The sequence below is a fragment of the Palaemon carinicauda genome, chromosome 13, assembly GCF_036898095.1.
Source record: "Palaemon carinicauda isolate YSFRI2023 chromosome 13, ASM3689809v2, whole genome shotgun sequence".
Taxonomy (NCBI): Eukaryota; Metazoa; Arthropoda; class Malacostraca; order Decapoda; family Palaemonidae; genus Palaemon; species Palaemon carinicauda.
In genome coordinates, this window is record NC_090737.1 from 52218555 (window position 1) to 52233195 (window position 14641).

Genomic DNA, 14641 nt, shown 5'->3' on the forward strand with positions numbered 1-14641 from the left:
GACTCGGTCGCTGTTCGACCCCATACTAGATCGCTAACTTAGCCCCTAGGCTGGACAGCCTAGTGCTTGTTTTCATGCATGATATATACCAGTGTTCCTAGGTTAAGTTAGGAAGATTGTGGCATTATTAAACATACTATTTACTGTGATGTAAGTGTTTTCGCCTTCGGGGACCATATAGGGGACTGTGTTATTGTGTATCATCTCCTCCTAACCTAATGTAGGAACCCCTACATGCTCCCTAATCCCCCTGCCTGCGGGCATTCCCTCTGAGTAGTCTTGCTTTCCCTTCTATTTAGGGGAATCTTGTCTACAAACAGAGTATTTATCACTTCTCTGTCTACCCTAAGGGAATGACCCTCCCTTAGGGTCGTGACTGAGAGATTAGGAAAGGCCCAGCCCTTCCTTAGTTGCACCTGGTTGAGTTACTCCTTCCTCCCTGTGACTAGCGATGTGCCTTTCAAGCCTTTCTGGCCTAGGAGTTAGTCCTCCTACTCTAGGTTAGCTCTGGGGGTTGACTCTGCCTTATTATAGTTTAATCATATTCGATTGGGAATTGTTTTGAACTAATTTGAAAATTGCTTACTCTTTCAGGAATATGTTCATTTTTTTATCGTGATTTGCCACAGTCAGCTGACCTTGACTTTGAAAAAGGTGTAGAATTAATTGAAACTGTCCATCTTACTTTAATGCCCTGTGGGATGAGGTGGAGAAGAGTTATAAGGAGTTACAAGGATTTCGGATGTCCCAAAGACTTTTTAGTCCATCCTCGCTCTTTGGTAGAGTGATTTAGTTTAAGCATTTAGAGAGTTCTTATGATTTAGTCTAACTTATTCTTGAACTCTTTTATCATGTTACTGTTCACTACATCGGCTGGAAGTCTATTCCAATTATTTGGGAATTTGTATGTAAGTCAAGAATTTTTCTTCACTCTTCTTCTTTCGTTTGTATTTAAGACTCGCCTAATAATACTGTAGTTACCCCTCAAACGTTCTATCCTACATTGAGTTTTTCTTACTAAAACATCGGGAAAACTATTCTAAATCAAATAATCTTGACAGTGGTGTAAGCCATGCTCGTGACGTCACAGCCTATATACGCCCGGGAAAGATATTATCCCCGTGTATGTTGGTTCTTTCCTTAAACTACGTGGGTCAAGATAAAATTACGAAACTGATCAAAATGTAATTTCTTATGCAGCTAATTTTAATGCATCTTTTATTTCTCACTACCAATTAAAGTTTGTTCATTTTAAGATGTATGCCCATAGCACCAGCCCATTGCTAATTGATCATTAAACTATTAATTTTTAGCAAGCCAGAGTAGGTATGATTATTGTATATATAAACTCCCTTAGAGCAGCAAGATTCCTTAAAGTATTTAGCACAAAATCCTGCCTCCTATGCATTCCTTGCAACAATATATTGCCCTGTCCAAATGTTCCGATGTGGCACCTCCACTGGGTTACTGTGCGCATTGTGACCCTCACCTGTCTGGAAAGGTGAATCGAAGTGATCCCTCTCAACTTTAACTTCAGCTAATTCGTTTGGAAGTCGCCGTGACTGTCTGACCTGCTTTTCAGTTAATCTGTGCACCTCTGGCTCATTCTCTTCCCAAAACTCGACTCACAGAGGAGTCCTGCCGATCGGAGAGATAGAGAAGTAAGAACAGCCTGTTAAACCTTAATTGCCAAAGTGAGAATTTTAGGGGTGAGCCAGTCAAGAGTGCAAAGTGCCAACTTGTGCAAAGTTCCGGTCAACAGGAATTAAGGCCAAAAGGACTGTCTTCCAAGAAGTGCAGGTAACAAAAGTCGCCACTTAGTTTTTCCCCCATTTCTTAGTTTAGACTAATTTTAACTTGAGTAGAGTATCTGGTTATTACATAATTCGGACTGTGTGTGGTGGGATTGTGTGTATATATTTTTTCAATATAATTCGGTGCTTTTGAGACTAGCACAGTCTCAGGGTCACATGGGCCACGTGTCCAACCATATTACTGTTATTGACTATTGCAGCAGACCACGTGTCTGACCAACCATTTATCATTATTTTGAATTACTTTTGATTACATCACATTTTGTTTGTTAAGATGTCCGTTTTCATTTAATATAAATTTGTAAAATAAATCAATATTAGTTTAATTAAACTTCCTTTGTATTTTTACTCCCTCATTTATTTCAATGTGCAAATTATGAATATTTGATCAAGGGATAGAATACACAATATTTGAAAGGAGTAACCCTAAGTAAGTCTATAAGTGGTTTCAGCGAGGAACTTTGTGTTAATATATCTGCTTCGAAGGTAAACTTCATATATTAAACATTTTAACTTTACTTTACATCACCTCTCCCTTTTTTATTATTGTCTCCAAGTATATTAATGTAAGATACCTGTCCAGCATTTCACTGGGGTCACTAGGACGGAATCAAAACAGAGCCTAAGAGTGCAAGATGACTATAGACCTGACAAAGCTAGAGTAGGCCCTTTGATTACTTTTATTTTCACGTGTGGAGTTCTCCGGTCTCTGGACAGTAAAATATCCTCCTTTATTTTATTAAGAGTGACAGTTAGGGAACAGCGTTAGTGAGGTTATTAGCAGGGTTTTTGTGCTCCATGTGTAAGTGCTCTTTAGGCTCCATTGATGACCTTTGTGAAACTGACGTAGGGAGCCTTTCCTGGACTAAGTTCCCACTCAAACATTTAAATAAAAAAAAAAAAAAAATTCTCCATACGAGTGGACCTTTGAACCGGATCCTTTACCTTTGACGTGTGAAGCAATAACGTAGTTAATCAGCTTGGTTAAGCATATAGTAACTCACTATATCACTTACTACATGCACCAGCCAGTTTGTCGAATGTTTAATGCCCTGACTTTAATTGGGAAGAGAAATTTGTAATCATTATGATCTTTTTGGGCTCAGTCATGTTGTGCTGATGGAAGGTTCCTTTAGGCAGCTTTCTAAGGGATATCTGGCTACAGTGATACTCCCAGAGAATTGACCACAGGTCTCCAGAATTCTAACTTCTGGCACGAGTATCATTAAAATAACTCTTAAGGATATCGCATAATATCAGGGGACGTATTTCTTGATACGACACATAGCAAGCTTCACCCCGAATAGAGTTTTCGCTCTGAGGGGGAAGAGTGGCAAATTTGAAGGGGAGCCATTATCAAGGTTACCCTTTGGATTCCCTCCCAGTACCACCACGGCCAACTATTCCTTTTGTAGTAGCGAATTAAGCACGGTGTATTTCCCAACTGCTCTTGATTTTGTTACTATTTCAAGGAAATCTCCAGTATCTTCATCCTCTGGAAAGTTGAGTATTTAATTTTTCCTGTGTATAATTTTTGGCTCCCTTCTCACAGTTGAATTAGCATAATTTAGATATATTTAGTGGAGCAGAGCCATCACCGGAGGCGGCCATTTTGGACCGCTGTCCTACGCCATAAATGCTTTATTAAGTTAGTAGTACAACGTCCCCGGTATTTAGCTTTAATGAATTATAGCTATTTAGGCAAATTATACTAGTGAAGATAAGATTACACATGTAATATTTCCTCTTTTGTTAAACGTTTTGATTGTATACGATAAGGCCTCGGTGTCGTAACGTAACCGAGATCCAGACTTGAGTTAGGCTAGCCTAATGCGTTTCAGTATACTTTAGCAACGTTATTCCTGTTTATCCTCTTGTATCGTCTTATTAATTCAATCGGAGATAACACATCTCCTAGAATTACTAACATAATTCAATACTCGTCTCTTTTAGAGATTTAAAGATGAACCCTTCCTTCCTTCTGAGTGTCGCCATTAGGCGGCAACCCTATCTTTGGTCTTGCTATGGAGTAGTGTACTCCGGCTTGACTGGGATGATGTTTCTGTCTTTCCTCTTTGCCAGTGAGTATCCTGGCTTTGAATTACGACAGTATCTCAGAGAATTCAGTCTTGTTGTCGGCAACTCTACCGATGGGGGATTATTCATTCCCCTGCCAGTTTCACAGTTGCTAGCATAGGAAGCCCGGCTTCTCTAGTCCACAACCTAAAGTGGTAGTACAGTTGCCGCCACCTTCTCCCTTGTGGTCTAGAAGGCATGTCTTAAATCCGGCAATATCTTAGGCTGAGGAATTGTTATTCTTCGACCGCCAAGACAGTGCCGGCATAGGAAACTATGTTTCCTTGTTTTACTGCTGACAGTGGGAGGCCGACTTGCCGCCTTCTTTCTATGCAAAAATATAAGACCCTTTCCTTTCCCCTTGTGTCCTTTAGTGCCATCAAAACATCTGTGGCCGGTATTTTACAATCTCCCTGCTTGCCAAGCTGATTACGATGCTGGCCGGGCTCTTACAAAGGCGGCTAGATTGTCGCTTTGACCTTTCCACTAATGGAAGCAAAGCTCCGGAAAGGTTATGCCGGCCATGACGGCTGCCAGTGGGAGACCCATTACAAATTTGAGTATTCTTCAGTCCTCTTTTGGACTGCCATCCACAAACCCTGTAACCGGCAGTGCAGCTGGCAACAGATTTTGTGGCTGGATGGAACCTACAATGAATACATACTTTCCCTTTCCATTTGAATCCTCATTCTGGAAAGGAGGCAGTAGAGACAGTAGTCCCTACAACCCTTATTATTGTACTAAACTATAATAATACTGTAGCCCTTCTATCCATTCTTTCTCTTTCTCTGTCGGCTAGTGCCACAAGGTGCTAGCCTACCCGGTAGTATGATGGCAGAACTACAGTATAAGACTATACAGTAGCCAGTATTCCTGCAGTATAGAAATACAGCAGTTAGGAAACTCCAGTATATAATATACAGTAGTATGATTTACCAACATATTCTGTGTGTCCTTTCACAGTCCATTGTTGACACCACCAAGCAAATGTTGAAGTGAAGTATTCCTTCAACATTCTGATGTATCCTAGATCATCGAAACATTAAATCTTTACCCTACAGTATTAATATTCACTTGTGGGAGAGTTAGTGCTAGTATACACTGACTCCAGTACTACTCACGGGAGCTATTCCACCCTATATTTCCCGAATAAGGAAATTTTAAAATATTAATATTGAGTGACATCAAAGCAACTGTCTGGACAGGAAATACAGATATGTGTCTTTCCTATTTCCTTTCTAGCTTACTATCCTAAGCTATAATTATAATAGTAATGATTACTATTTACTACATGTGAATAATTATCAGTATGATAATTTATCCCATTCTCATTTCTCTCTTTCCTTCCTTACAGGAGGAGGGCAAGGTGAAATGTGCAGCCCTCTCCTGCAACCACAAAAGTAGGACCTTTTATGGCCATGAGAAGTGCAGGTCTCATGCTCCCCACTGCATCGTATTTGGATCCCTGAGGTACTGGAACCAGTATTTTTAGCATATATTATTTAATTAATATAAACAACCTAATACTCATTCACCCTTCTCTCCCTTACAGGAAGAGCTGATGACGAAGTGTACAGGGGGGTTCTTCAACCACAAGAGTAAGAACTTTTGTGGGCATACGATGTACGAGTCTTATGCTCCTGCCGCATCGTATCTGGATCCCTGAGGTTCTGGGACCCGAAAGGTCACTCCAATCGCTTGATCTTGCTGACCGACAGCTATTTAAAAGACATCCCTGACACTATGGAGTCAAGGGATACACAGCAAGGGAAACCCAACCAAGGTGAGTATGAGGCTTCCAAAAGAACTTTCAAGGACCTTATCTACCTAACAAACTTTTAAGTGCCTACTGTTCCCTAAGGTTCAATCGAATACATTTGTGCCTCAGGCACAGGGTCAGCCTCCCTCTAACCAACGGACGGTGGACACTACAATGGGTATTATTTTTTATGTGACATTCACGAAGGAAATCGAAATAATCCTGGGTCCATCATTTTAAAAACACTTGCAACATGTTAGTGAGTTTCTGATGACTAGCTGGGAGGCTGTTCCCTTCCCTATATGTGGGGTCATCGAGGTCGGTCATAAAGACCTGAGGAGCAAGTGAGAGGGTTCGACCATAAAGCAGATGACTCGGAGTCAAGGGGGTATCAGTAATGTCGTTGACATCCAAGTAAACTAAAGGTCTATCGTTGATGACGCCTCCGGCTTCTTGTACCAAAGTGACGAATTCATTATAGGTAGGATACAAGTGATACATGGCTTTTCTTAAATTACGTTTGGTGAAGCCTATTAGCTTTTCATAAAAACCTCCCTGCCAAGCGGCACGGGGAGTGTTGAATTTCCTTGTCATGTTATGGGAAGATTTAAACCTCATCAATTACAGAGTGTTGCATAAGTTCAGTTAGAAGAGTTTGACCAGCTTGGAAAGTGGAAGCATTTCAGAGACGATACAGTGTGGCATATCGAATCAAGCGGCAAATCTTCGCACTGCTTGCACAAATTCGATGACCGTTAACGAAGCTGTGACTTCTAGAGCTACGGTTCTGGTTGCTGCGCAGGTAAAAAGCAAGATTTAAACAAAATCTACTTGTGAATTGTATACCTTAAAAGCTCCAGTGAAATCTAAGCCAGATACTCGGAAGGGCGATTTTGATGATACTGGGCTAATGGAGGCATTGGGTACGGGGCCTCTTGCACCTTCCGGTAATGGATACAACCGCACCAAACTTTCTTGATTTGCTCCCGCATTTGAGGAACCCAAAATTGTTTACGTAATTCAACAAGGATTGTTGAAATATTACAGTGCATTAAACATTCATGCCATTGTCTGACGATAAGTGTCCAAAGGACACAATGATGTTCCAGCAATATGGGATCTACATAATCTAATTCCACGGGGGCATTAGTGAGATGGGAACTACCTTTGAGAAGACCTTGGTTATCCAGGTAAGGTTAACGTTAGCCGATGAAAGCTCGTTCGTCTGAATTGAGACGAACATCTACACCTTGCACTTGCTTCAGAATGTTAGGATAACTTTGGGCTTGGGAACATTTCAAACTGACTGTTAAGGGTGGAAGGTTGAATTTATTGGTTAGATTAGGGCAAGGTTGTGACAAGGGCTGTATCCATTGGGGAATTAAACGAAGGAATGCATTGTAGCACTTGAATGCATCGTTAAGGGAGCTGTAATGATCAAACAGTCATACTCCGGGGGGATCACGCCGAATAGGGCATGCACATATCTCCAGGTTAATAGAGAACCTGCTTTGATCTGGGTACTCTGAAGGGTTACTGAGCCAAGGAGGGCCTTATAGCCAAAAGTTATTCTTAAGAATATGCCTGACAGCGTCACCACGCGATGGCAGGTCTGCAGGATTGCTAGTAGTGGCAACATGCTTCAGGTTAAGATTAAAAGATAATTTACTGTTGATTATTTCCTCCATACAGTTAAGGACGTAAAGGGGGTTACTTTTATAATTATGGACCTACTGGAGGACAGTTGAAGCGTCGGACCAAACAGTGACCGAAGCGTATATGCCAGGGCGCAGTTCTAACAAGTGTTTGGCTACACGATAGTCCAGTAAGAGCGCAGTAACCTCAAGTTTGGGAAGGGTTAAGCTTTCACCCATTTCCAACATACGCTTAGGGGTGACTCGGGCTTTAGCCATGAGAAGGCGAGAATTACCTTCCTGGGTGACTATGTAAGCAGCTACTCCGTAAGTGAGCTTGGAAGCATCGGCTAAAATGTGCAATGCTGGTTGACTGCCATATGCGCATTACGAGGGACTTTAATTTATTCAAGACCTTTGTAACTTTTGATGATATCACTTAGATCTTGAACTTGCTCAGGGTCAATAGGGGTGTCCCAGCCCTTGTCAGTCATCCACAGTTTTTGAATGAAGAGTTTGCCTAGAATTGTAACAGGCAAAATAAGACCAATAGGGTCTTAAATAAAAGAGAACAAGGACACGACCTTCTTTTAGTGTTGATGTGGGAATGACTTATCTTTAATTCAGGGGGTAATTTAACATTCAAGGTATCATTAACAGTATCCCATTCAAGACCGAGGTAATCATGAATGCCTCTTTCTGTGAAATCGCTGTTAAGAGGGGCATTAGTCGTCCATTTGGCTAATGGCATGTTAGCCTTTAACATAAGTGCCTGATTGAGGGGCCTCTCACTCAGAATGTCTTTGGGGTCGACATAACAGCGTTGAAAGTTATCAATATAGAAACTGGTTTTGAGTGTCGACGCTAATCTACTGGACTGACTGTCCAAATGATGTTGCATAGTTTGGTTAAGTAAGTAGGGGCTCGAGGTGGCGCCAAACAAAACGATTTTAAATCGATATGCAACGATCTTTGTCATTTCTGGATCTTCAAAGAAAAGAAAGCAACAGAAGTTTCTCTGTTCTGGGACAATCTCTATGCAAAGGAATGCCTTGGAAATATCTGCAGTTAAACCAAAGGGCTTCTCGCGGAACATTAAAATCATCGACTGAATCTTCGATGCAAGATTGGGTCCTGTGTACAGAGAATCGTCCAGAGAAAAAGAATTTGGGTTCGTCGTGGATGAAGCGTTAAAGACAATACGTATAGGAGTGGTGGCTGAATTCTTAACTACTGGGTGATGTGATAAATAATGTACTTTTCCATCAACAGGGGTGCCTAAGGGGACAGGCTCAATAAAATTTTCTTCAAGATACTCATCCAGAATCTTACGGTAATCAGTAACAAATTGGGGGTTCTTTGATTTTTTGACTGACATGAGTTGGGCAAAGGCTCTAGCATAATTTGAATCGGGATGCTTGTCACTCTTGAAAGGTAGCTGAACAACATACTTTCCGGTTTTGTATTGAGTAGTTCTCTTGAAGAGATCAACTGCTTTCTCTTCAAGATGGCTGAAAGTTTCTTTAGTGAAACCAATGGTGTCAAGTTTCCAAAGGTTTTCAAGAGGCGGGTTTATAGTCATAGGCAAGTCAACATCAATTCAGTTAATGGTAATTGTGACTGCGCTGACATTTCTTGGGTCCACAACAGGCCGTGACCAATCAGGCGACTCTCCCCATACCACATAGCTGGCGGAAGTGCTAAACAGGTTTACACCTTGGATATTATGTGTACGCTTGAGGAGCCTGAGAAGATAATTGGCACCAAGAATGATCTTAATACTGGCAGCATTATTATCGGGACGTTGATCCGCGAGACGAATTCCATTAGCTTCTAGCGTACAGACAGTACAGGTGTAACCTGGCGTATTGATGCCTTTACCTACATTGGCACTAACAATAGCCACAATCTTATGTCTGCGGCTGCCGATTTTCATATTAAATTGTACTAGATCAGAACTGTTAGGGGGTTCGGTACAAATAAATGAGTTAAGCTGGAACACCATCTGTCCAACAGGTTTAAGGTTTAAGATTTAATGATTTAACAACATTTGGGTGCACAAAAGTACGTTGTGCACCACAATCTAGAAAAACTCTTGTGGAGTGTTTAAATTTACAGGAGACTAAATTGGCAGTGAAAGTCAGTAATGCAATTGGGGCGAGATCATTAGGCTCAACACTCGCGGTGTTGTTGAGGATACAAGCAATGTGATTAAGGTTTACCGCAGGGGTATTGATACTTGGAGGGATAAGGGGTTGTGTGTCAAGGGGGTTATTAATGGGAGGTCTAATGGGTTGCCTGTTAGGGGGGTTATTAATTGGAGGTCTAAGGGGTTGGGAGTTAGGGGTGTTATTAGCAAACCCACAAATGGGTTGGATGAAGTGGTTGGATACTGCAAGGATATTTGGGCATACAGGCAATTTATGACCCTGTTGACAGTTCAGGCAAGCAATGATTGCATTGCAATTGCTGGCAAAGTGTTGAGTGGAAACAAATTTTGTGCAACAATTCCTTTCTCGCAACTGTGATATTCTACTTCTTGAATCAGGGAAATAGGGACATTTGGATTGCACGTGGTCACTATTACCACAATTTATACATTTACCTCTAGCTGTCCTGTTACTGGGGCCAGCTATAGGCCATCCATTTGATCGACTAGGAGACGTTTGTACATCCACGGACCGGACAGGCCCATTATTAACTTCAAGTTTAGGTACATGATTGTTCACATTGGAGGAAGGAGGTCTAGGCTGGTTAAATGATTTACCATAAGAGCATGAGTTTCCGTAACTGTTGGCTTGCGCGGGTTTATCATAGGTATGAGGTTTAGGGCCGTCATCAGGGCTGGTCATGAGCTTCATCATTTCCTTCGTGCGAGTATGAACGTACAGGGCCCTTTTCATTTCGGCCAAGGCTACTTCCTCTCGATTGTAATATTGGTAAACTATACCTAGGTGGAAGGGTCTGAGTTTACTAGTGAAAACATGCTCTAACATTACCTCTGGTAAAGACGACCCAGTTAGTTATACATATTCAGTTTCTGTGTTGTCCCATTCCATGAGGAAACAACTTAGATCAGTGCTAGCATCATTAGGGGAGGATGTTTTATAAAATTTATTTATTAGGAGGTGTTTAATCAGAACAGGGTACTCATACTCTCACTTAAGACTGTCTATCGATCTTTCATACAGACCCTCTGTCCACACTTGGTTACCGAGAAGTTTACGCATTGTCCCTCAAGAGTACGCAACAAAATGTATTTTTCTGTGGGAGAGTACTTGGAGTTTTCATGTACTGTCTGGCGAAACAAACTCCACCAGCCAGACCAACAATCTCTACGACCATCGAATGGAGGGGGATCAGGATCTGCAGCGACTGAGACGCATACAAACTAAGGGTTAGCGTTAGGCGCTTGAGGGGGATTTGAAGGGTTGATTTTCCCCTGTGTTACAAGTAGAAGGTGCATCGTTTCTGCGTCAGTTAACAAACTGACAAGATTGGTTTAACTAGACAGGGCAGTGGGGTTGTTCCAATGAGGTTTCCACAAAGTTTTAAAGTCCCTGAGTTCCTCAAGAACTCTACCTACTTTGTTTTTACAGTGCTCTAAACCCTCAGGGGGTGCACAGGCAAAATCTATTGAGGAAACAGCTTTCAGAGTTATGTTTGCCTCTTCATAAATAAATCTGATCTCCTGCGTTTGTTCTTCAACACAAGCATTAAGGTCTAAAGTAGCCGGCATCTCCACCGCCTGCTGGGGGAGTTTAATGTGACTGTCCTTGGCCATCATTTTTGGAAGACCACGTGTACGATGGTGCAGAAGGTCCACAAAAATAAAAAAAAAAAATATGTAGAGAAACAAAGTCAAACTTAAATAACACACGACACAGAGAATGTTACACACAAATGGTCACCGAGAGGGGTACAAAGGACAAGGTTAAAGGTAGCCTAACTATAACGAGGAACAGTAAACTGTTATGTCGGTACCTTCAGCCTCGCCTTCTTCTGGAAAGTTGAGTACCAGGTCTCAGTATTGTTTAAATAAGCTCTAGCTGTAAAGTAACTTCTACTTTTCGTAAAGTATTGTGTTTTGTGGCAGAGCTGTGCCGATACTGGTCGCGCCATTTTATGGCGTCGCTGTTCATGTTGCATGCTCTATTTAGTTAGCCAGAACAGCCCTCTCCGGTCATTTAACTAATTAATATTATTAGTTATTTAGTCTGCATTGCTAGGAAATACTTATATCGTGTTTTAGCACTCATCAGACTCGGTCGCTGTTCGATCCCATACTAGATCGCTAACTTAGCCCCTAGGCTGGACAGCCTAGTGCTTGTTTTCATGCATGATATATACCAGTGTTCCTAGGTTAAGTTAGGAAGATTGTGGCATTATTAAACATACTATTTACTGTGATGTAAGTGTTTTCGCCTTCGGGGACCATATAGGGGACTGTGTTATTGTGTATCATCTCCTCCTAACCTAATGTAGGAACCCCTACATGCTCAATAATCCCCCTGCCTGCGGGCATTCCCTCTGAGTAGTCTTACTTTCCCTTCTATTTAGGGGAATCTTGTCTACAAACAGAGTATTTATCACTTCTCTGTCTACCCTAAGGGAATGACCCTCCCTTAGGGTCGTGACTGAGAGATTAGGAAAGGCCCTGCCCTTCCTTAGTTGCACCTGGTTGGGTTACTCCTTCCTCCCTGTGACTAGCGATGTGCCTTTCAAGCCTTCCTGGCCTAGGAGTTAGTCCTCCTACTCTAGGTTAGCTCTGGGGGTTGACTCTGCCTTATTATAGTTTGAGATGGTACATCTGTACCGTTCTCATTCTGGGCTACCTACCCTAGGTTAGGGAGCGTTCTCCCTTACCTTGGTGGCCGTTCTCATACAGAGTCTCCTCTATAGAAAGACCTATTCTTCCCCCTCCCCACCTATCCCTTTGGTGTAGGCTTGCCTACACATATCTGTCCTTAGTCCTACAACTCTACCCTTGGATGGAGTGGTAGGGCTAGTTGTTCTCCTGCTGAGCTGGCCGCTCTGGTACACATACCCTTCATAGCGTTCTATGGGGGTGGTTGCCGGCGGAGGTCCTGCCGGCGGGGGATTCCCCCCTCTTGAGTGCCCTCTATCCCTCCCTTGGGTTACCCCAGGCACCCGGCCTACTGCCGGCTCTCTGCCGCCGGATGTTAGGAGTATCCACTCCTATCATGAGTGCACTCTCTCCGGAGGGATGCCGGAGGGGTATGGGATCTTACCCCTTCCATCGCTCCTTACCTTTCTCTCTTTCTATCCTGATGCTGGTCCCTTGCCGTTTCTACTGCCGGCAATAACTGCCACTACCTCAAGTGACATTCTTTCATAAGATGCCTCCCCCTCTAAGACGTCAGCCTCCCATGTGCCGGAGGCTGCCGCCTTCCGTCGACATACCGCCGACTTCCCACCCCTCATTTTACCTAGTAACAGCCGGCCGACTTTCGGAGTCGGCCACCCACATGCCGGCATTGATTGCCGGCAATCTAGGTATACAACCATATACATATCCATCTTATGAATTGATCCAAGGCTCACCATGCCGTCAGCCTTTGGCTGCCGGAGCCGGAGCCCCCTGCCGACGACCCCCGCTGTGCCGGCGGTCGCCACGATGGTATTATCCTTTAGATACTCAGTGTGTCTGTCTTGATGCCTTCCCCCTGCAGGACCGGCCTCTGGTGTCCCGTCGGTCTGTCGGCACCCTCATGAGACGTTAAGGGACATGCATGCCTTCCATGCCTGCTGGCAACATGCTGACAGTCAATATACTGCAGTCAGATGGCTTGGCCACTTCCATATAGGTACTGTATTGTCTTACCATCCAAGATTGTGGCTATGCTGTTTGATTGCACATTACAATATTCCAGCATACTCTGTGTATCTTGGTGCAGTCGATTGCCGGAACCTACATTTAATAAGGGGTTTATCCTATACCCCTTTTCCTCCAGGGATCTGATTGGTCTCAGACCCTGCTACACTCTGCGGGCAATTTCTTTTAGAAGCCTAGCTTAGCTCATCCATATGGATTTCCCTCATTGTGACCTTCGGACACAAAAGAAATTGTCTACAGATAAGGTTACGGTAACCAGCTGGGCGGGATTCACAAGTATGTGTCTATCTACTTCCTTTTCCCACTCATTAATATGAACCATTAACATGCCTTATAATCAAATTAATTTTAAATTTAGATTAAGATATCTTAATTTTAGAGTAATGTAAGTCATTCTTATGACTTCCATGTACTCATGATCTCTTTCTTTTACAGAAGGAGTATATGAAGTGTGAGAGCAACTTCTGCGGGGCGAAGCGGCCAGACTTCTACGGGCACAAGGCGTGCCGGACCCACACCCCCTGCGCCGCCAAGAAAGGCGACCTGAAGTATTGGGACCCGCAGAACTGCACAGTCTGCAAGAGTCATTTGGTCGAGGCGTTTGACGATCCTCCATCTGCGGAGGCAAGGGACAACGCTAGAGAGAAGCTACGCAAATGGGTGCGTGGCTTCCAGAAGAACGCCACCGGACCGTATCTTCACAACGAAGACTTGAGGGCCTTGCTTTTCCCAAAAGCATCCAAAGACTCTGTGGTCCCCCGTGATCAGATTCCCACCATCCAGATCGTGGTGGAACCTGACGTTGTCATGGCCCAGTCCATGCATGAGTGCCATCTAGATTCCGACAACGTGGAACGTATGTCGGAAGTGTCGGAAGAAACGGAGAAGAACCTCATGGGCGAGGAACTCGATTATGAGGAAGATCAGGTGGAATACCCTGATTCGGAGACCGAGGTCGCTCCTGCTCCTGCTCCCGCAGCAACTCCTGCACCGTCCGAGGAACCTGTTCCTTCGACTTCTGCACCCTGGACCCTCTTCCATCGGCCACTCAAGAGGTCTTCAAGGTACTTGAAGCCCTCATGGAAAGAAAGCTACGAGAAACTCAGGAGCAATTCCGGACGACTCTCGTCAGCCTTAAGCAACCGAAAAGGATTTCGGTTAAGGACCTCCCACCTGCTCGGAAGCTAACCCATGGAGATATGCCGAGCATATGCCAATTAAAACTGGTCAAAATCTACATTAGTGAAAGGGTTGGCTCTATCTTGCTGGAAGAAGTGAGTTCTTCCCGAATTTTGAGGCTTATCCGGACTGTTACGTCCGGCTCAGGTCCGAACCAGCCTCAAAGGAGACCGAACCGAAGGAGGTTATCGTGTTCGATCTCACGAAGGCCCAAGCTATGTTATCCCAGGCGGGGAAGAGTAGGGGTTTCACCAACTCCAAGTTGCCGGCGCTTAGTAAGAAACATCCAACCTTCGTTGCGCCAAATGCTACGACCTTCCCC